The sequence below is a fragment of the Carettochelys insculpta genome, chromosome 4 (assembly GCF_033958435.1).
Source record: "Carettochelys insculpta isolate YL-2023 chromosome 4, ASM3395843v1, whole genome shotgun sequence".
Classification (NCBI taxonomy): domain Eukaryota; kingdom Metazoa; phylum Chordata; order Testudines; family Carettochelyidae; genus Carettochelys; species Carettochelys insculpta.
In genome coordinates this window covers 92,686,234-92,711,146 of record NC_134140.1, presented here as the reverse complement: position 1 = coordinate 92,711,146, position 24,913 = coordinate 92,686,234, and the positions used below count along the sequence as shown (strand labels likewise).

Here is a 24,913-nt window from a genome sequence, read left to right as displayed (position 1 = left end):
GTGGGGGAGGCAGCGGGGTTCGTGCACAAATATAAACTGCTGAGAAGAAGGTTCTTGGCTTCTTATGTGAGAACAACCCCCACAACAGCCTTGTTGCCATGTGGTACAGCAAGACAGCAGGTGGCACCAGGCAGTACAGAAAAAATAAGTGTAGAGACACAATCATGAACTTCCTGCAGGGGAGGAATGGGTAGACACGCTTACAGCACTAATTGCAAAGACAGACAGACCTTTCTCAGGCTCTAATACAAACGTCTATGGAGGCTAATAAATTCAATTGGAAGATGACACGCTTCCTTTAATCGACTGGCCTTTAATCGAACTTTTGAATTCGAGCTTGATGCTATACCCATCAGATAACGGCGATATTGTAATGTTGATATCCGTGCTCCCCAAACTGAGCTAATAGTATTGAAAGTGAAGACAGTCATGTGGTACTATTGAGCTAACTGCCTTAAATTCAAATTTATCTCGTAGTGTAGATGCAGCTTGAGTCACAGATGCTTAAGAAAGAGACACACAGTGGATGCTAACACATTGGCTAGCAGCCAGACAAGAGACATACAATTGCATAGCATTTTGAGGTATTCAGGGTTGTAGGGCAAGCAGTAATAGAGCAACTCGCTACTCTGGATTGCATGTCAGAAAGTGAGATTACATAAGGGACTGAAATCTGTCAGAAAAGCAGAGTACCAGAAGCAGCTTCCGTCAGTAGAAAATTCTAAAAAAATAGTTTTTTTTTGTTTCATCTTAAGAAATTAGTTTAATCTGTGTTCAATAGTTTGACTGAACTGTCAAAGAATGAAAAGGGAACAGCTGTTAAGGTACATTTAATGACCTTTAAAAATGTTCTGCAGACCTCTAAAGAAAAGTGTTCTTCTGTAATAAAGTCCAGAAAGGTTTAAAAATGGAACTGTTTGTTGGTAAAACTGTATTCCTTTGTGTGCATCTCAGAGCTGTTTATTTTAACTGGAAAAAACTGCTGCTGAACATGTGAATGCTGGACAAAATGGCTTGGGCTTTCTCCTACATTGTGGATATCATCTTGCATGGTGCCCTGGTTGTTTTTTCCCTTCATTTTCCTGTTTCTTTTGCTGATAAAACTCTCTAACCTAGGCTATCAGAGTAGTATGCAATTGTCTTTCAATTTTTGTACTAGAAACAACTAAGGTTTGGTACCTCAAACATTGCCAGTAAGAAAAGTGGTGGGCTCACTACACACACTGATGCACCCACATAGAGTGTTTGTACATTTTACACTGATTGTAAGAGCCTCTCTTTGGTCCCATGCAATTTGGTCTAACTCCACCTTCCAAGCGTTTCCCCAGTGTGGGAATAGTGGCACACCCAAGAATTTATGCAGCCTCAATCTAGATTATATAAGGTTAAGAAAAGGGCTGGGTCATATCCGAATTGCATTTCCAAATAGGTGTTGACCCAGCTCAAAGAACAAATAACAGCTATTAGAGGAGGATCTCAACACCTTCTAGCCCATCATATGAGTGTCCTGTGAACCTGAAGGCCCCTGCAATTTAATAAGGCCCTGTGGTAACTGAAAGAGATGGGCTATAAGGCAGAGAGAGAGAGAGAGAGAGAGAGAGAACTAGAAAGAACCTGGTGTCTGTCTGTTATCTATACAAGGAATTTAGATGATATAAAAGAGCGACATGATTGAGGATGAAATATTTCTTGTCCTCAGCTATAAATACTGTGAAGAACTATCCAGAGGTATTTTTGTGGGTGTGCACAATCAAATTAAACTAGAATGCCTCAGTCATTAGTCGTAACTACAATTGAAGGTTCAGATATTTTTGTTAGTCTCACTCACAGGAAAGAGTTGACTTAAAATAATATACCTGGTGGGAGTTCAGTTAGTCCAGTATGATATTGCTTAGGTGTAGATGTGGGAACTCAAAAAGAAGGGATACAATAACATTTCCTGGAGTATTAAATCATTATATCTCTTAGGGTTTCCTTTTATTATTATTATTATTATTATTATTAGTTTTTTTCCTGTTTTATTAAACATGGAATATGTGGAAAGATGGTAGATTGCAGTTAAGTGGGACAGGAGAGTGGTTTAGATATCACTAAAAGAAGTTTTCAACAGCAGGAATATTTTTTCAATTACATTGTGTAACACCACCGAGAATTTAAGCAACAGCTTGTCCAAATTTTGCATTATTGGTCAAAAGCAAGGATCAAAAGCATCTTACTGTTTCAACTGATGTGTAAAATTTTGCAGTCAAGGTTCTTGGAGTAAACATTGAGTATTTAGTAGATAAACTGTCTGGCTATCATAGACAGATGGAACTGAGTGCAAACAGTTTATTATGAAAGGTATAGTGAAGAAAATTATTATTTGGATTGATTTTATTCCTGTTAAATATCAATGACCTTGACTTGGGAAATGTGTAGTTACGTGATGAAATTTACTGATGATATAAAACTGGGGAGAAGCAATCAATACGAAGTAGGAAAAAAATCAGAATGACTTGGATGAAGTAGAAATATGGGCAGGTAAGTGCGTTTTCTATGGGTTTCAGGAAATAATGCTTAATACACTTGACATTCTTGCTGTTTTAAGTGCTGCAATTTACCACTACATCACTAGTTTATGTTTTAGGGTTTCGTTTAGTAAGGATGCCTTTTTGGTTTTTCTGTACTGACATACTGCTCTAAAAGTGAATAAATTCAAGCAAGAATCCATTTCTAGACTGACTTGTTGGTTTGTAACAATAATCCCAGTTGCACTGAAAATATGTTTGAAACAAATGCCAGAAGGAACAATTATTGTCAAGGCAGGTCACATGTTTCCTTTTGCAAAGAGAAACCTGTGTGTCAGTGGATCTTTATATATTGCTAAATTTTTCTCCCATTAAATGCACTCCATCCTACTTTCTTATATATATATATAGAGAGAGTACACACACACACACACACTATATTATATATATATACACACACACACACGCACACATATATATATATACACATATACATATATAGTACACACACACACACTTATTGTGAGCCCAGCAGCAGGGAATGAAAACTCCCTCCAGAGTTAAAAATATACAACCTGACATATTTATTCAATTGATTTCTTCACCATTCCTCTCATCAGTAAGGAAAATAACTACTGAATGTACTTGTTCATTAGCCTGCTTGTTTATAACCTGGCCTCCAAGATGGATAGGCAAAAAAAGAAAATGCTAAGACTCTTCCATAAGGTGACCCTATATTTCAGGGATTGGCAAAATACTTTTCCCAGCCCATAAAAATAAGTCAGTGGCATGCCAAGATGTTTTGTTTACCTGAAGCATCTGCGAGCATGGAGCTCTGCTTTTCCCAGTGTCTGCAAATCACCACTCCTAGTCAACAGGGGCAGTGGGAATTGGTGACCATCATGCACCTAAGCTTGCGCTGTTTCCTACAGTTCCCATTAGCCATAAACAGTTAATCACAGGCACAGGAAGCTAAGGTCCTCCATGCCTGCAGATGCTCAAGGTAAACAAAGTGTTCTGGTGCACCAGAGGCATACCCACCTCAGCTGGGAGCCAGCACTGTTTTGCTGACCTGTTGATAAACCAGTCATGGCTCTTTGATGAGTCACTCACCCCACCCCCCAAAAAATAATTCAGCTTATGAACAATTATATATGGCATATAAGTTTGGTTACATAAATTATTGCTGTATGATATTGAAAATCTGTTCTAACTTATAAGATCATGATATTATCATGACCCTGGATACCTTAAAATCCCATATAATATTTTGCTGGTATGTTGTGATAAGCCACTTCATGAGTTATATTAAAAATTTGAGATGTGGAATCATAGTCAACCATAGGATTGTGTATTGAGATGGAAAATAATAGAGAATAACTCATAGTAAATATTTGTTTAATTATTTGTACTTCAGTAATGTCCAGATGCCCTAGTTATAGACCATGATCCCATTGTGGTATATGCTGGCAAAATGAAGAACAAAGAGGGTCCCTAATGGAAGCTACCACTGCTTATCTGACCATAGGTACATTGAAATTACCTTTTTGCTTTGTAAAAATTAGTTTGGTGATGATTTCTCTCTGCCCTCTGTAAGCATGGATAAAACAATTAAAAAAAAATAGCACAACCAGTCATGTCAGCTCAGGAAAGTCTCAGAAATGGGATATCAGCAACAGTTACACGTCAGGACTGCACTGACAGGACAAGGGAAAAAGGTGCATCATATTAGTATTTCCTCGTTTTTATATGCACTGGTATAAAAAGAGGAACAGACGCTGTATGGGGTTTTATCGGTGACCTTCAGCACCTAAAGAAACCATTAACAATTCAAATAAGGAAGTTCAATAACAAAATTACCAAGCAATACATAGTATTAATTGAAAATATTTCAACATCTCCATTAATAGGAATAGGGTGGATAGAAACTGCCAGTTTAATTATAAGAATTCTAACAGGAAACACAGTGATGACATTTACTATGAAAGGAACGTCATATTTTCAATCAAAGAACAGAGACAAGAAACATTATGAAAGTGCTTTTGGGTAAGGTACATAAATATTTCCTGACCATATAACAATATAGTAAACCCTTGATTTTAAGGACCCCGATTTAGCAGACTTCAGGAACAATGGACTTCTGCCAGCAAGCGCCACCCCCGCCGTTGTTTCTGAAGTCCACTACATCCACCCACCAAAAAAAGTACATAAGACAATGCACCATAGCTGCTGCCAGTTGGAGGAGCTGCTGCTGCCGCTGAAGCCTCTGCGACGGCCTGGACTGCTGCCACCATTGGGGCTGCAATGTGCTCCTCCCACCAGGGCAGGGTGCATACACAGGCAGACAGAACATGCATACACACCCCACCCTTGGTGGGAGGATGATGTGGTGGTTCTGCTGGTTCCAGAGGTGCCAGCTCAAGCCTCTGGTGAATCACTGGCTTTTATACGGGAGGGAGCAGGGGGCTGTGGGAGCTTGGCTGGGGGACCCTGACTGGGAAGGGAGCACTGGGGAGTGGGGCTGGGGAGCTCAGCTGAGGGGAGCACTGGGAGGGCACTCTGTGTACTCTCACATTTAATGGACTTTCAGGTTTAACAGACACCCCTTCTCCCCGTTAGTTTGTTACACTGACCATTTACTGTAAACACATTAAAAACAAACAAAAGAAACAGAGCTCACCTGTAGAAATCTCTTGCTACTTTCCCACGTATCTAGCAGCACTTCTGATTTTCTTATCTTGATATAGTTCATCTGAGAAAATATACTGATGCATTGTTATACTTACTTGTTTAGGTTGTAAAAAAAGACATCTTTACATGATTTAATCATCTACATTGTTCCATGTCCCATTGTTGTTTTCCTCAGAGAAAATTATTTGTGTAGATTTCTTCACAATTTGGCATATTCCAGAATTCTGTTTTTGAAACATTTGTTTAGAAGTTATAGGGACACTAGCTCAGTCCAGGAGTTTTAAAATTATTGTTATACTATCTGTAATAAAACAAAATTATACATATTACTCACAACAGATTGTCTTTTAGGCTAACATTAATGATAATCACGAAAAATGAAATCAAGGACATTCCAAAAGGACTCTCACCAAAAGCCCTAAGAATGTTGTTAAGTTGGTGCTTGTGGAAACATTCAACTGCCTCCCTCTCTCTCCTGATTGGCATACACAAAAGCTACTCATAAAAAGTAGCTTAACGTCACTTTTGCTGACATCATTTCTAGAAAGTATGAACATGGCATGTCTACATTTTGTATATTTGAAATAGTTGATGTCCTCATGTTTAGACATACTACTTTATAGATTTAATCTTATAGTAAAGAAGGTCAGCAAGTGAATTTTTCCGTGTGTGTTTGAACCTTTGCAAGGTAGTGGGGAAAAAATAATCTTCTGTGCCTGAATTGTGGGTTTTATGTCTCTAGATGCGGGAGGAGCTTGAAGAAACCTGATATTACAACACCTGGTCGATTTTCAAGAAACCATACACATTGCAATGGCTTGATTTAAACTTTTCTTTGTTTTCTAAGATTTCTCATATTATTTTATTTTTGATTTCCTAGGGTCATCTTGTTTTGGCTGCTCCACACTAGGCCTTAAATATTAACCAACTTGAGTACCACAGATATTGACCATGACATCACTAACTTCATCTGAAATACAGTGTTGTTGGTGGATACTTACAGTCAAAGAATAACCCTTTGATGAATTTTCTTAGACAATATTTATAAAAATGCTGAACATCACAAAAAGACACACAGGCCATTCAGACCATCAGTCATGCTTTGTCTATCAAAGGGTCAGTGCCATAATTACTTTCTTCAAGAAAAAGAAAGGACATTTATCTTAGGGTTTATATTTCATGTTAACCTTGCTACCAAAACAAGTTGAATCCAGAGACAATTGATTAACGTTAACACTTTATCAAAAGGGATATCATGATAGAAGGGGTGATGAAAGCAAGAACTGAAATAGAATCCCTGGTCTCACAGAGGAGAATGTGGAAACTGAACTACTTTTTTAAAAAGCTGGAAGACCATTCACATGATGAACAGAGTGCATTGGGGGGGGAAATATTTGAGAGACAAATGAAATGTGGAGCTTCTAGGACTTTAAAGGAAGAGGGACACAATAATCTGGCCCTTTCACTCATCTGCTACAATTGGCTATGAGATCCCATTTAAAGTGGAACAGAGTCACAAAATCTTCCATTTTCATTTGAAAAATATACCATAAGTTTTGAATATCATAAAGTATCTCAGAGTAATTTCCTAATAGTAAGCGGTGGAGTGGATCTTAAAATTAGCACAGACCTAGTGACAAGAAACTGTGGACATGACTAACTGGCTCAGGTTTTTGGTGGAAGTAGAACTGTAAAATCATTGAACTTCAATGCAGGTGATACAAGGCTGATGGTCAGGTTTCCCAGATGGGCGCGAAGGTTGAATGTTACTCAGAAAAGCCGTGTCTACACGTGCACGCTACTTCGAAGTAGCGGCACTAACTTCGAAATAGCACCCGTCACGGCTACACGTGTTGGGCGCTATTTTGATGTTAACATCGACGTTAGGCGACGAGACGTCGAAGCTGCTAACCCCATGAGGGGATGGGAATAGCGCCCTACTTCAAAGTTGAACGTCGAAGTAGGGCACATGTAGACGATCCACGTCCCGCAACATCAAAATAGCGGGGTCTGCCATGGTGGCCATCAGCTGAGGGGTTGAGACACGCTATCTCCAGCCCCTGCAGGGCTCTATGGTCACTGTGTGCAGCAGCCCTTAGCCCAGGGCTTCTGGCTGCTGCTGCGGCAGCTGGGGATCCATGCTGCATGCACAGGGTCTGCAACCAGTTGTCAGCTCTGTGGATCTTGTGTTGTTTAGTGCAACTGTGTCTGGGAGGGGCCCTTTAAGGGAGCAGCTTGCTGTTGAGTCCGCCCTGTGACCCTGTCTGCAGCTGTGCCTGGCACCCTTATTTCGATGTGTGCTACTTTGGTGTGTAGACGTTCCCTCGCAGCGCCTATTTCAATGTGGTGCTGTGCAACGTCGATGTTGAACGTCGACGTTGCCAGCCCTGGAGGATGTGTAGACATTATTCATCGAAATAGCCTATTTTGATGTAGCTACATCAAAATAAGCTACTTCAATGTAGGCTTCACGTGTAGAGGTAGCTTAAGTGTTGTATAAAGCCCCTGCTCAGTCCAGTACAATGCTGATGTAAGTTCTGTAACTTTCAGTTATTGCTGGTTTTAAGTCCTGTAACCTTCTGTGAGCTTTGTAAACAGTAGCTTTGTTTTGTAGATGTACCTTTGTTCTATATAGTTATATTTTGTTTCATGGGCTTTGTTTTGTACCCACTGCTAGGTTTATATTGAGTACTGTAAGTTCATAAGAAATTGTTTATGAATACTATAAGTCTTGTAAAAAAATCCTGGCTATTCCTTTTGTAAAAGATTTTTTTTTCTGTGTAAAGTGAGCTTTTCTTTCTGTGAGTGAGTAAAGTGTGAATGTGTATGTACTTGTAAAGGAATCAGTCCCTAAAGCCAGCCCATTGGGACAACAAGTTGCCAGCAGCACATTAATGGCTAGAGAAAAATAGGAGATGAGCCCTGCAACAGAAAGAGGCCCCTTCAGAGAAGACCTATGTTAGCTGGTCACTCATAGTCATGCAGATTCCTGGGACAGTGTTGATGACTCATGGTCATACAGCATCCTCAGGCAGTGGGACTGGATTGAACTGAAGCTTATAAAAGATGGGAACAAAGCTATAGGTGCTCCCTCTTATTTCCTGCTTTTCTTTCCATTACCACTATCCAGGAGTGAGTCTCAGCTGGTGGCACAAGGAGGCTCAGGGCCCCAGGCCCCTTCCCTTCTTGCCAGGATGGAAGGCACTGTCTGCTCCTGAGTAGTCAAGCTGACAAAGAGAACAAGCTGAAAAGGGCTCATAAAATCAGCTCACCGCCACAGATTCATGACTGCAGTCAGACACACTGGACTGACTCTGCCTTGGCTTCTTCCAAAAGTTTGGAGAGTAAAGGCACTTTGAAGTTTGACATGTCAAAGTTGCCATGGGAGAGAATTTGCCTAATGAAGTACTGCATATTCACTGCAGCACTTCATTAGCAATCTTCCGTTGCCCAGATTAACATGCCCCCTTCAAAGTTGGGGGAATAGGTAAACCCAGCCAAACTGTTTTATCCCATGAGGAGCACTTTAAACTAGATTTGATGTGGGGCAGAGGATCACCCCACAGGTAAGTAAAAAAAATATAAAGATTTGGAAGAAGGGTCAGAAACTAGGGTGGGGGAGCATGCCTTTTGAATCATGGAGTCATTTTTTTCATCCCTGCCTGGAATCCTATACCTCTCAGTCCTACCCAACTTCATAAATACTCTTTTCTGAAAATAAAATAAGAAACAAACAAGTTAACCCTTTACTCTAACTTGATTTGTTAATTCTCTGTGTTCAAAATTCTACTTATCTAGTCATGTCCATCTCTATTCCTTCTTGCTTTAGGACAGACCTTATTCTGGGCAATGAATCCCCATTCTAATGACATTTCCAGATGACTATTGTCTGGAAAGAACATCAACACTGTAAACTGTGGTAAACACCTCAAAACTTTCAGAGAAGACCTCTAAAATGTAGATAAAAAATTAGATACAGACTTTGTGTGACAGGAACAGGAAAGAAGGCTTGAATGTCTTAAGAAACAGAATGGTAGTGCATTTTGCAATATATAATTTGTCTGGTCCCACACCACAATATACACTAGCAAAGAAGAACTCCAGAAAGGAGAAATAATAAAATAATATTGGGTATTGATCAGAAGCCCTCCCTAGAAGCAGAAAGATTATCCTTAAATATAATAGAGAAAATCATTGCTATTTTAAAACAGAGCTATTTTGCAGAGGAATGAGTTTAAATAGTCTGACTGAAGTCCTGCCCCTGTTAGACTCCATAGGAATTTTACCATTGACTTTAATGTGCCCAGGATTTCACACTATTCATATCCGACTTAGTCTCTTAATAGAAATCATAAATATTTATTTTTATATAATTGCTAAAACATGTAAAATAACAAAAAAAATGCAGGGGAGGGTGGGAGAAACTGTTACATTCAAGTATTAGGGGGATAGCCATGTTAGTCCACAAAAATGAGGAGTTCTGTAGTGACAAAGACTAAAAGATTTAGTTGGGCATGAGCTATAGTTCATGGCTCAAGCCCTCAGCCAAGGTGGGACATGACACACAAAAAAAGATTTTAAATCTTAGGCTGGATAGACATGAGTAGTTCAGGAGGCGTAGACATGCAGCTAGGTCAGGGGTCCCAGTAAATTCTCTAGGGCACTGGCAGGGGTGTTGAACACATAGTAAGCGATCTCGGACACCAGTAGAGGGTTGTCAAAAGCATGGAGACCTCTTAGCTCAAGAGGGGGAGAACTGTTACCAAAGTTTGGGATAACAGGACTGACATGCATCTAACCAGCTCTACCATTTCCAAGCTCAGGGCTCTAATAGCAATGGAGTGGTCTGCCAATGAGTGAGAGGGAATCCACCCACCAAATATTGACTGTGTTGCAGCAGCACCACAGCCAGGTAGTGTGGTATCCCTGAATTCCTTTCTTCCAAGGATCATCCGCCCCCCATCTACATAGAGTATATTGTGAACCACAGTCCCAGGAACTGTCCCACTTCTCCATTGTCTGTGTGGCAAACTATGATTCTCACTTTCACCCAGCAGGAACCACCTGCATCTCCCTCTTTGTCAGTCTCTGGGGCTGCATGTATACTAGTAAATTTTTTTTGTAAAATCCAGACCTTTTTCAAAAAAAGCCTGTAGAGCATCTAAACATTAAATGTGCTCTTTTCAATCTGACATTGAAAGAATAAAAGCCTTTTTTCCAGTGGCCCTCTTCTTCTCCTAGATGAGGAAGAACACCTTTTTCTGAAAGATTCTTTCAAAAAGAGTGTAGAAGCTCTGCGGGCCCTTCTCTCAAAAGAGAAGTCCTTATCGTGCCAGATTTTTTGATCCCTGTCTCATTCTTTCGAATGATCAGGGGACGTGTGGACTCTTTCTATCGAAAGAACGGATCAACCTTTTGATCTACTTTTTTGTGTGTGGACACAATCTTTCTAACTAAGTATTTTCAGAAGATCTCTTCAGGAAGAACTTCTTTCAAAGGATTGCTGTAGTGTAGACAGAGCCTGAGAAAGGCCAGGATGCTTTATTATGAGTATAAATTCAGGATCAGGAAGCAGGTTGTCAGATCTCAAGTTTAATCCATAGTTTTGCCACTGATCTACTTTGACGTCTCAAAAATGTCCTACTATTTCTATGCTGCACCCTCAATTTCTATTATTCTAGAAAACTAATGCTGTACATTTAGCATCATAATGTTTACAATGTGTATTTAAATCTGTGGATTTTTGGTGTTATGTATTGAAAGAAAATATAATTTTCAGCAATTCACAAAATTCTGATTTCTTTTAATGATCATCTACTCTCTGGGGAAATTATATTTCATTGTTTACATCTATAGAACAAAGGCTGTCTGTACACTAGTCCCCTTCTTCAAAAGGGGCATGGTAATGACCCTGAGCAGAGAATACTAATAAAGTGCTGTGATGAATATACAGCACCTCATTAGGCTAATTCTCCCTGAGGCAACTACCAAGTTGCAAACTTTGAAGCTCCAGCACCATCGCAGCACTTCATTAGTGTGCTCTGCTCAGGTTGATCACCATGCCCCTTTCAAAGAAGGGGCTAGTGTAGACACAGCCTGAGTGCATTGTTCTTACAATTAATAATAATACATTGTTTTTCCACAGTTAATTTCCCTCACACACCATTTACATGATCAACTTTAGAGGTTGGCCTGGGCTGGCAGCATTTGGCCGGGGCCAGGATTGGTGCCAGCAGCTCAGCCAGCTGGCCATAGGAGAGTCGGCTGGTGTAGAAGAAAAGACAGCATCAGGTAGAAGTGGTAGTCTGGGGGACCAGAAGCAGGAGACCCTCTGCTGGTCCTGCAAATTCCTTCATTCAGGATGTTGCAGGTCCCAAGACTACCAGACCAGGGAGGACCAACCTGTATTATGTTGAATCCTGGTGACAGCCATGTGATTACATACATAGAGTTTGCATACACGCACTTATTCTCAAACATTAATTCTGAGAAGCATACATACTTACTGTCCCATGCACAAGTTTCTGTATGCCCTATATTCTGGAATACTCACTTTATACAACACCCATTTAATTTCAATCTAATTCAGTGTTTAGTAAACATGAAAAACTATAGCCACTATAATGCTGAATAGTCACTTTTATTATGTGGAAACATACCTCACATTTTTACTGTCATTCTTATTATCCTCTTTCACCCAGAACATCTAGTGCAATAACCACTGCCTGCCATTCTCATTTCCTCTTTAAATAAACACTTCTGTGATACTACCATTTCAAGAGATTATAACTCTTGGTAGCTTCTGATTAAACACAGTCATTGTAGTTGATGACATAACATTTCAACTACAGCAAAAGTACTGAAGAGTTCAGATGAAACATGCTTCTTAATAATCAGACACACAAGAGCATTGTAGAGTTGATGGTTTAATATTATCCTTTGACTTGACACCGATGGGATGTACTTTTTTCCCTTGAAATGCGTTTGATACAGTAATAGCAATCAAACTGCTATAGTAAACTAATAGAAGTACTGAAACTCTATTGGTACCAGGAGAATTTTGAAATTGGAAAGAGACATTAGATTAATTTGAAGATCATTCTTTCATTAATTCATTACATTGCTCTTTTTGTAACTCTCATGCAGGCATATAACGTGAGAATTACAGGTAAGACAATTAAAAACATTTGTCAAATGATTCAGCATAGAGGGATCAATGAAGTATTTAATTATAATATTTGCCCCCCGTCAGGTTTGTTGCACATAATTTTAGGTCCTGACATGTTTGGTTTACACAAAGTTCACTCTTTGCACCCACTCTTATTGAACAAGGGATGCTTTGTGTCTTAGTTGAAATCATAAGTTTTCAGTGGCAACCTCCCCCCTCCATCCCACCACACACAAAAGATGGCTCTAAAAAGAGCAGTGATAACAGAGTAGAAGATGTTTAAAGTTGTAACAGGATGGCAAGATTCTCATGTTACCACGCCTCTGATCAGGTGGTGGAGCCTGTAAGCCCACAAAATAGTGCAGACTAATTCTGAAGTCTGAATGGAGCGACCATACCTCATTAAAGTCTACCCTGAATATACGGGAGATGAGAATACTCCTCAGAAAGAGAACTACCTATGGATATGATATAATCAGAAGCAGTTTCAAGAGCAGATGTTTGAGAGACTCAAACCTAGACACAGCCAGGCTGTTATTAATTTTCAGTTCTTTTCTGGCTAATATGGGACACATCTGACAACTTAAAACAGGTGATTCTTCAGTTCCAGAGCAACCCCGATGAGTCCTGGATTGTTAGGATAGCTTGTTTTTTAAGAGGCGGGGCATGAGCAGCATACTGGACAATGTACCTATCTGTCCAAACCAATATGTTGGAGAGGGTAGGGAACGCCCATCTACAGGCCAATCAATATGCTTGCAGTGAAGTAATCCTTTTCGTTGTCTCTTTCCCAAGATTTACCATAAAATAGATTAGTGCTTTAAAAACAATAGCATATATTTTGTTACGATATAAGAATTTAGGAACATGTTTCTAAACTGTAAATGTCAGTTAGCAGTGGCTGTCCATCTGACAGATTGAAATAACTGCAGTTTTCATGGATTTCACATGACGGGGTAACTTCATGATGTAGGAGAAAGAAAGATGCATGGGCCCGGTTTAAGGTCTGAGGTCTGAACCAAAGTTACCAAGCATTATGCTATGAGTAACAGGCAGGCCCTGTCAAAAGAAGATGTTTGTTTTCAAGTCAGTGTCCAGGATATGAACTCAGCATGAATAGTGGTACCTTGTCCGAAACATCAGGAGGGAAAGCACAACAAGTGGTGAACAGGAATACCTTGTCTGAAATGTCAGAAGAAAAGTACCAGGGGAGGTTACAAACATGTCACTAACATGTAAAATAATATGTAAGGTGTGTATCTTAGATAGTTTATCTCAATATATAAGCATTCGTCTATCTCAGTTTAACTGTCTGGCCTGGGGGCAATGTCGCAATTCTGGAACAACTGAGCCGCTCCATTGTTAGGGGGAACATATGCATAGTGGTTCTGTAGTCTGCTAGCAACTATAACTGAGCCTTGTTTAGCAATAAACCTGGCTCTGGTACCTTCTTACCTTGTCTGGTTTCATGGTCTTTGGGGTTTCTCCTGAAATCTACCACACCAGCTCTCTGCACAGGGCTAATGTGCTGTACAGTAGGAGCGTAGGCACACAGCCAAATGATTATAATCACTGACGGCACAGGACATCTCTCAAGACATGACAAGTGAACTTCTGAAAACTACACATGCATTAACAGAAACATTATATCCAGGTTGGACTGAGGCCCTGTTGTCCTGGGTTTTGTACCAACAGAGCCACAATACAATAGGATCCAATGCTGCTCTCAATTTACCATTGTAAATCCCATTATTCCATTAAAATCAATGAAGATACAAGAAATAGATTGATTAGTCTGAGATAAATCAGAATTTGACTCATAAACAAAAGCTTATTAAAAAAATAAGTGTCAGTAAACATAGATGAGGCTTATGACTTAAAAAGTTTTTTTTTTAAACTTTTATTTTGCTTTTAAAGAGAGGGAGGCCTATGAACCCTGCATACCTGCTGAACATATTAATGGTATATATAGGACAATAAGTAAATGTTTGTATTTTCCTTCCACTTTGTTTTATATCCACTATTAGTGAAATAGAACTGTGTTTCAATGCAAACAAATAGTTCTTTAAACCAAGTATTTGATTCTGTACATCTTTATTCAAATTCTGTTTCAGACTATGCAAGTTTTAGCTAAGTAAGGCTGTAATGCCTGAACTATCATAATCAAAGAAATTTCTGAGATAATGCATATTCTTACTTTAAACTAAGCATACAGAGGGGATGAAATGAGGTGTTAAGATAGCATGTATTAATGTTAATTTTATTATATAACAATTTCACTTCAGAGCAACAACAGAGATGAGATCCTAACCCATCTCTTTGCACAAACTCTCCCTCAGTAAAAGTGGCCACAGAATATTCAGGCACTATTTCTCTACAAGATAACTTTAAATAATAACTGCCATACACAATATAGCACGAACAAGTCTCTGCTGAGTGTGTTGTCATCATATTGAGCCCTACGGGTTGCAATCAAGAACAGAATGAAAGTGAGCAAATCAACATGTCCTCACAGTCACAAAATTAATAGAATAACAGATTCCACTAATTCAATTTGACATACTCCAGCTGCAAGGCTCAAGGACATTTTGATCTCTTGAGGTACAAAAGTCTAAAGGTGAGTCTTTTCCACAAAGAACTCCTTGCCGTCCCTGATGACTGCTGAGCATAACTGTTGCAATGAGTTTTGGAGCAAGAGACAATTAAGTGACTCCTGATGGCTTAGTGTCAAGGTATACACCACGACTTCTGCTGCTGTTTGCCTTCCTACTCACGTAACTATCATTACACATATACCCACAGGTATATTTGATACAGGTCATCCCAAACATAAGATTAAAACAGATATACTTGAAAGATTTTTTTCTTTCTGTAATATTAAAATAGATTACAGTTGCTGATTGCAATTTTTTTTTTTTTTTACTTTTACCACACAGTTTCCTTCTTAAGTCAGTACCATCTCTTTCCAAACCACTATGATTTCAAGTAAAATGTTTGTCTCCACCTCCCATTTTAGAACAGAGGTGCATCCAGTTGTGTGTTAACTGTTGGTGTTTGCAGCAGGTCCACCAATGGAAGCCAAAAGAGGCAACTGCCCCAGGGCCTATTGGTTCAAAGGGGGCCCAAGATTCCTGGCATCCTCTGCTGCTACTGCAGCAGCAGCACTGACTGGAGCCCCAGGCCCTTTAAACAGCTGCTGGAGTGTTGTGTGGTGCACTCCATGTGTCTCTGAGGGCCCATCCCAGAATGAAGAATACCCCGGCACCATTTCCCAGGAGCCTGTGGAGGCTGTCAACTCCCCTGGCCTGGAGATGTACAAACTTGTTCCAGTTTTAAATATTCATTCATTTAGTTAACTGTAACTTTTGAAAACCAAATAAAGTGAATTTGAGTTTACAGAGCCAAATGGAAATCCATGTTAGGGAGACATGTATGAGAGCTTGGGAAAGGAGTTTTTTTTTTTTTTTTTTTTGCAAAGGCAAGACATTCGGGAAATTCTGAAAGCCATAAATGTAACTCTCTCTAACTTCTCATTATAGTGTTTGATCAAACACAGAGCAAGCTTTTGACAGATAAGTATTTGGAATCACTGAAACTAGGGGCAAGCTTCACTTCCAACTTGGCTTTATTCTCTTGTGCCTTTGTATTCTCGTTTTCAATAAGGTTCCAACTGAAGTCAATGAAAAAATTCAATTTCAATGGGAACTTGGAGAATTTTTATTCGATTTTCATACCATTGCCCCTGCCACCAATCTGTATTTCCTCTGTTGATTGGTACTTCACAGAGACCTAATTCTTACTACTTAGCCTGCATACACACTCACTTGGATCCCTTACTCAGATTGCTCTCAAAGTTATTCATCACTCCCATCTGCCACTCTTATCCATTTTATATATTTTCCATCTGCTAGCAAGTAAATCCTCTCCCCATTACATGATACACTTATCAGTACTTACCTTACTTTTTATAGGGGAAAGTGATGTCTCCTAATAAAAGCAGCACTGATATTTGGAGAAGGGTGCTGGCATGAGGACTGGCCTGAACTTGTTCCATACAACCTCAGTGGAGAAGAGGGGCATCAGATTCAGACCAGACTTGACTTAAACAGATGTGCTGAAACTTTATGTAGTTACTTATTTGAGGCTCAAGACTTTCCAGCAGGGGAAGAACCTGTCTGCTTGAACAAGACACTCTGGCTACGTCTACACTAGCCCAAATCTTCGCAATGGCCATTTTGAAGATTACTAATGAGGTGCTGAAATGCATATTCAGCGCCTCATTAGCACGCTGGCAGCCGTGGCTCTTCAAAATTGCTGCTTTTTGCTGCTGCACAGCTCGTCCAGACAGGGGCTCTTTTCGAAAGGACCCCGGGAACTTTGAAATCCCCTTATTCCTATCAGCAGATTTCTAAATAACCAAGAGAAATCATTCTGCATCCTCATGTGGATCTTAAAATATTGACCTATTTGTTGAATAAAATCTAAAAATGCTGCAGGATAATTATTTAAAGCTGGCAACAAATTTAATTTGTTATGGTTGCTATGATGTGTAAAAGAATTCTTACTGACGTTTAGTAAGTATGAAAGTGTAGCCAGACAAAGTCTCCCCCTTACAAGCCAGCTTGCTCGCTGCCCCCCCGACTGAGGAGCACACAGAGCACGGAAACGGCTGCTGACAGCACAGTCTTTGATGCCCTCATTGAGGCCCAGATGTGCTAGCTTATCGTGACCCTGAGGAGCAGAAAGTACAGATAGAAGGCTAACAGGCCAAACTGTCAACAAGAGAGAGGGGGGGACCCTCAAGAAATCACCCCAGCTGGCTTTGATGGATATGATGCACACACACAACCACCCCAGAAGGGGAAATCTCTGCCCACGCAAAAAGAATGTCCTGTATTCCTAAATTACTTATCTCCTCTCTTACAAGTGCAAATTAAGTAAGAAATGCCCTTGTAACAAACTGGCGTCACAAAAGACAGACCAGTATGATCTGGCACCATAGATAAGAAAAAGAATACGTAACCCAAAAGGGGTATAAAAGATGGGTCCAGCAGAACTCTAACTTTGAGTGCATTCCACCAACTACCTGCTGGTCGGGTCAGGTGATTGCCTCCCGAGGTCCACAACTGGGGACGCCCAACCTTGTATTCGTCTTTCCGCGGAATTGAGTGACCGATCCGGCTTGGCTACGCTGGTATCGAGAGACACAGAGAGGGTAAGATACACCCATGCTAGGTCTCCGACTTTTTTTGTGCACAGCTAAAGAATTAGAGCTCTGTAACTAGATGTCATTGTATCAAGATATCATTGTATTAGATGGTAACAGATGTCTTTGTATTGGATTGTAACGTAACTTGTTAACACCTGTACTTTGCTAGCATATAAGAAGTAAACAATAGCCTTTTGTAACCACACGCTTATAACTGTAGCTTAATAAACTTGTAACTAGTTAAGCTCTAAGCCTGACCCGGTTATCCTTTTGTCACTACAACACAGCCGACACAACAAAATAACTTTAACCGTTTGGTTACTACAGCCTGGCCGTAAGAGTGCTAGCAGCTCCCTGCTCTAACAGTAAAAAACTGGGTTGCTTAGGACCCAGGGGAATCCATCAGCCTGTCTTGGCTGCTTGCAGCGACGAGCTCCCTGCTCTTGTAGTTTTAAACTCGGATGATAACAAGGGCATAGTTGGTACCTCACCGCACATTACCCGGCCACCGGCTAACAGAAAGAAATCTGTAACTTTGAATAAATTAGTAAAAATTGCATAAGCAATAAGTGCACATTAGATTCAATATTTATAACACTGAATTTGAGTAATATTAACACATTAACATTTTAAAACGTAGCCCATGGCAAGTGAATTTCACAGCAATTAAATCTAAGAAATTGTAATTGACATTTGATAAGTGTGCTAAGTGATATCAAGCTCGCTGTAGCTAACATGTTAAATGTCAATTAAATGCACGTGTTCCTTACAATTTGAATTTATTAATAAAGAATGTAATTAAAAATATATTGGTTATGTCATTTTATCTTAATTATATGACAACTAGATTTATCTCTGAAAATGTATTTAATCTTTAATAATCCTTTAAAACAATCCCTGATATTTAACAATTCATATTTCACAGACATTCTGGTTCTTCACTGCAATGTGGTGGAAAGAGACATTATTTAGCTGTTGGTGCAAGTTGATAGTTTAAAAATGCTGCTGTAACATCTGACAACCAAGGATGTCATATGGAAGGGATGAGCAGTTGCAACCATGCAGGATGATAAATGAACCTCTCTATCAGTATAGCAGATCAATACTGGTCAAAGGGAATTCACTGCCAGACATCTTTCTGGACCACTGCAATAGATTAGACTATTCCTCCAGTTGAGTAGCATGAAAAACTATGGCATAGTGTCCATGTCCATTAGCTGACAGGCTGTACATCCTTCAAATCATAGAATTTTGGCCATCATGAAACTTGGGCACAAACAGAAATCTGAAAGTAAAAGTGAAATCACATTTTGGTGCAATGTGTACGAGAAACAATTTTGTTGCCTTCTCCGTCCTGTGGAATATCCTAAGAGTAGCATAAACCCCAAGTGTATCACCTCTTCTCTTTAAAAAATTTAGTACCTTATCAGCATTAGAATTTTAAAAAATGGTTACTCACCAATGTAACTTGTTGTTTGAGATGTGTTGCTCATATCTATTTGACATAGGAGTGTGTGTGTCTGTCAAAGTTTTCCATAGCAACTACCATCAGGGCTGGCTGGGGATTCCCCCGGAGTGGCGCCTATGAGAAGCAGACCCAGCACCCCTCATTTCCTTTATGCCACCCATTCTGACAGTGGGGCAGGACAGTGGGATTCAAACAGATATGAGCAACACATATCAAAGAACAACAGTTACAATGATGAGTAACCATTTTTTCTTATACAAGTGCTCACTCATACCTATTTGAGTTAGGTGATTCTCAAGTTAAACTCAGGAGTAGGGGTCAGAGTCGAAGTGTGACCAACTCCAGAACAGCAGCCCCAAAGGCTGCATGCTGTCTAGATTGCTGCAGTGAGACATAAAGGTATGTCTGGAGGACCACATAGCAGCATGACATAGTTCTTGTAGAGGGACATGTGCCTGGAAGGCAGATGAGGCGGCCTGAGTTCGCTCACAGTACGTTGTCTCAGGTGGAAACCTTAAAGTCAGAACATGCCTGTATACAGGATGTGGTCTAGGAGGAGATGTGCTGTGAGAAAACTTGGTGTCTATTCATGTGCTCAGTGATGACCATGAAGAGTTGCATGGTCTTACAGAAGGGCTTAATCCAGTGAATGTAGAAGGCGAGCACCCGTCTCACATTGAGGGAGTGTAGCTGTTGTTCCTGCTGGGTGCTAAGAGGATTTTTTTTTTTTTTTAAATCTGGATATAAATATCAGTAATTCTATGGCTAGTTAGTAATTTAAAATAGTTAGAAAACTGGCAGGAAAATGTCCTGACTAACACAGAAACCGGGGAATAGTCACAAAGAGGAAGCCATGTTAGTCTGTATCTTCACAAAGTAAATTAATAAATAAATAAATAAATAAATAAATAAAAGCGGTCATGTAGCACTTTAAAGACTAACAAAATAATTTATTTATAATTTATTTCCAGGTCTGAAGAAGTGGGTCCGCCCCACAAAAGCGTATCACCTAATAGATTATTTTGATAGAACCCAGAGACCACCTTTAACAGAAAAGTTGGGTGAGGGTGAAGTTGGACCTTGTCCTGACAGAACATTGTGTATGGGGGTTCAGACATGAGGGCCCAGAGTGAAGATGGTCCGTGCCCTTGAGGCATTGTCCCACCATGGGTTGCACAAAAACAGAGCACCCGCATTGCCCAGGATTGAAAGCTGCTAGGTGAACCTTGATGGATGAAGGAGCAAGCCCTTGCTGCTTCAGGGAAATGAGGTAGTCTAGTGCCTACAGGACAGAGTTAGAGGCCCAAGATCACACTGAGTGCAACAGACGGGGAAGCTGTCCATTTGGCCAGGTAGGACCATGACATAGACATCTTGCAGCAGATGTCTTGCACCCCAGTGTTTGCAAAAAATCAACATTTGTGAGGGTTCTGAACATGGAACACTTGCGAATGTTGAGACCCTACTGTATATGTCTTTTAACCCTCTTCTCCATCAAGATGTGTAGGTTTTCATAGTGCATAAACTTTGGAAATCCTTAACTTTGTGACACATTTATCACCAGTGGTACAATCTGAATAATAATTCTTCCAACTAGCTTGGTATAAGTTATGAAATCGCTAGATAAATAAAATATTGATAAGTACAAAACTAAATCTTTAATGTTAATATTGGCTAATGTAAATTAAAAATTAACCTACATGTTAAAAGGTCAGAGGAATGTAAAAGTGCTGTACTTTTTTTTTAATGCAGCACATATTATAAAAACCTCATATAGATATCAGCTTAGCTAATATTGTACTTTTCAAACCAGAATGCTTAAAAAGATATTTTTTGTATCATTATCTTCCCTATACTGTTACAGATATTCCCCAGGGATGAAAACAAAGATAAAACAATTTGTATGCTAAAAGACAAACTCCCAAACTCTTCTTTATTCTTATTGCCCCTAATTTGGGAAGTGTTCAGAATCCAGAGCTGGATCTGGATCTGTATTTCAGAAGTAAGGCTCAATATTATGTATGATACTCTGGCATCCAAAATAGGCGAGGTACTGCACCAACATGTAACCTACCCTAAAGAATTTAAAATACAAAAGAAGATTGCCTAATCCAGAGCAGAGGCTAAAGTTCAGATACTATTCTTGGAAAATCAATATTGATTTGTCAAATTAAAAACCTCACGAAAAAAAAGTCTCACTCTTGGATGTACTAGAGCAATAAGTCTATTGAGGGTTAAACTATTACCCAAGAAACAAGTGAGAAAAATCTCCAGTCATGCTATATTTTAAAATTACAATCTTTCAGATTCATTTCATTCATGTTGTTTAGGAGGCGCTGCAGTTAATGGAAATAAAAATCTTATTGTACTTTATTGTAAGGTGGTTTTTTAAAAAAAATCTGGATATAAATATTGTTAAGCCTTTGGTTAGCTAGTTATTTAGAAAATTTTTTTTCTTAATTAGGGAAAAAGGAATAATTTCCTATTAGGCTGAGTGGCAGAACATTTATCTTAAACAGATGTGATTTCCTTTACAATTCACTGTTTTATCTCAAGCTTTATTCCCTTCTAAATTCATGGCAACAAAAAATGAGATTAATCTGAAATAAATTCAAAGTCATTTTAGCCTTAAGAATAATTTACTTGAGTTTAATAAAGATGTTCAGAATACACATAACATTATTAGGACCAACATTTAAAGAATTCAGATAAATCTTCAAAGTGCTCATTTTATGAGTTTTGCAAAATTAACTTTGCAATTACTTTAAGCTACAAAACACAGGGTGGATAGGTTTTTCCCAACTGAATGACATTCATTTCTGATACTGAACATTAACTTATCCTGTCTAAAAGTAATTTTTAACTTCAATGTGGATAGTTACTCTAAAACAGGCGGATTTGATGACCAGTCTCTCTCAAAACAAATATCAGAAAAGTGCACTGTGCTTTGCATGAGAACTGTTTCAATATGTACAGTTTCTGAGCAATAAACATTTAGGGACTAATCTTGTAGCCTACCCATAATCCAAAAATACACATATATGTAAGTGGACTGCAGGGGCAGGTCTTCATTCAGGTTTGTTTGAAAATGGATTTCTCTCAAAACGTGCTACTTTATTCCTCACCTTGTTCTTTTCCTTCTCTTTCTTTTTTTCCTTATCTCAGAAATTTTAGCACCACTTAAGGAGATACAGTACAATCCTCATCCTTTGACCTGTTCCGCATTATATAAACCATCCTGCTCTTCTGTAAAACTTCTAAAAAATCAACTTGAAATCCATATAAGCAGCTATTTTGCCCAAAGTCTCTGGCACTTTTCACCTTTATTTTAACAGCTTTAATTAATCCCCTAGAAACACACAAACAATGCATTGAAGTTATTTAAAACATACAGCATTTTGTAATTTAACCTGTTCAAATGTTACCTCTATTGTCTAAATTAGGATTAAATCATATGCCTTCCCTAATCCCTCAACCCTTCTGGTTGAGAATGGAACCTCTACTCAAAAATAGGCACACTGATAATAGAAATAGACTCAAGCTGATAACATAATTCAAGCATCTCAGGGTGCATGGGGACCTAGAGGGCTGGCATTTGACTATATATATGACAGAAGGGGGAAAAAAGAGGGAAAGGGCCTCACTCATAACTTTTATTCCGTGATTAGGGTATTCACTGGGGACGTGGAAGACCTCTGGTTCAAATTCCTGCTCCATTTGATTGGTAAAATGAATTTAAATTGTGATTTGTCACTTTCTAGCTGAGTGCTCGGACCACCAATCTAGAGAATCAGTAGTTCATTCTTACGCTTTCTTCCCTCCCCAAGCCCAGTGATTCTTTCATTATCTACCATGCAACACATTCAACACTGGGTCAGAGAGGGAGAAAGCAAGCAGCAGAATGACTGTAGCCAGGTGGTTAGAGAATTCACTTGGGGAGTAGGTGACTCAATCCTGGTTTCATTTAAAAAAAAAAAACACATTAGTTCACATGTAAGGTCATTGGATCCAGGTCATCGGCCGGAGGAGCTGAACCTAACATCTCTGGGTCTAAAGCTATATGCTGTACCACATGAGCTAAAAGCCAACTAGCTCTAAGCCAAGGCAGTGGAGCCAACAGTTCATCTCCCTTGTCAGTATCTCAGTGCTTCTGGGATTAAACACAGATGCTTCAGCTGGACAAACTCAGGAAACACCACATCACAATATGCCATAGGCTAGTGGCTACAGCATTCTCCTTGGTTAGATCTACACAGCAAAGTTATTTCAAAATAACTATCCTAGCAGCTTAACTTCAAAATATAACTTCAAAATAATGGTTGGCTTATTTTGCCAAGCCTTTATGAGGAATAGTACTTATTTCAAAATAGCTATTTTAAAATAAGGACTATATAGACAAGCTACATCTACAACAGCCCCTTCCTTTTGGAAGGGGCATGGTAATGAGGGAGTTTGGAAGATGTTAATATGGCACCTCCATGAATATGCAGAATCTCATTAGCATAATTGCATCTGCAAGTGATCCAAAAAGTACCATTTTTGGAACAGATGCTGCCCGTGTGGACAGGGGCCTTTCAAAAGGACCACTCCCACCCCCAGACTTCAATAGCCCCTTCTTCCTAAAACCAAATCACGCTAGAGGATTCAGCTTTCGTGTTAATCCTTCAAAGGATTAACATTTGCGGACATTTAATTGCTAGACAGCACTTTTTCTTTTCTTTTGTTCTTGGCAGTGTTTTAGGTATTTCTCTTCCCTGACTTCATTTTTGTTTGAACTGATTTACCACAATTTCAATTATTCATTGTGTATTTCCATGGTAGATAACACATCAAAGTATTTCCCAATGACATCAACTATTCATTTTCAGAAGCAAATTTACACAGGGTAACGTGATGTCATGTGTGAGATCTCCTGTTAACTACAACTTTCTTGCACCTCATAACTAATGGTAAAAAAATCTTGTAAATTCAACCTATTCCAACACAAGTTCACTGTATATTTTCTATCTTCTAAGCTACTTAACTCAGTTTTGCCTTGATGGGTTTTCAGTGCCATGGTTGACAAAAGACTGAAATTCCCCAGTTTAGTAAATTATATTTTATTAGACAGAGCCAGCACTCCTAATACTTGAAAATGAATACCTACATCCACATTACGTGAGATTATTTTTCAGTATTACTTAATTTTTAATATGGAGTGAGAACACATGATTTATTAAAATTTTGTGTGAACATAATGCTTGGAAAAAGGTACCAGACTCACAAACATTAAGAATGAGGTCTTGCATATATCACATAAGAAGCAGCATTTGCACTTGCGATACAAGACTTATTGCTACACTGCTTTTTTTTAAAAAAAATACTTTGTAGCTATAAAATCCATAAAACTTTTTCACTTTTTTAGTTGCTCTCCAGATTTTGTTTCTTGTTTTGTTTTGCTTTGTTTTGTTTTTTTTAAAAGGAACCATCTTCATTCTTCCATTGTTTTAGGCTCAGGCTGCACTTTTGCTTATCTTAACTGGGGTTAGACATTCTTTTGTTGAACAACTCGCTCCTGTTTGCCTGCATCAAGGATGACTTGAGACTGCAGTGACTTCCAACAGGGCTATAGATTGCTCTCTGCTGTAAGCCCTCTCCTCCCACTGCAGTCAACCTCAAGTCAGTTGGAAAATTCCAAGCAATTCTCAAAAGAGAACATGTCAAATGAGATTTTTGTACTCTGGGGCTGAACCTACCTGATGTTAAATAGAGCGTAAGTGGATGAGTGAGGGAATCATGCTTGAGAGTTGGATTAGCAGGTACAGAAAATCATGTCACACCCTCCATAGGCATATTCACCATGATCTCAGTTCAGGAAGCCAGACATAGTT

General features: G+C 39.2%; 1 long non-coding RNA gene across 1 annotated transcript in view; it reads right to left on the bottom strand.

Moving 5' to 3' along the window:
• Positions 1 to 5,415: 5,415 nt before the first annotated feature.
• The window catches only part of LOC142012543 (uncharacterized), a 45,894-nt gene continuing 26,396 nt past the window's right edge, over positions 5,416 to 24,913 (bottom strand). Inside the window, exon 3 of the long non-coding RNA XR_012645391.1 lies at positions 5,416 to 5,499. This is a non-coding gene — a long non-coding RNA (uncharacterized LOC142012543). The remainder of the gene's footprint in view (positions 5,500 to 24,913) is intronic.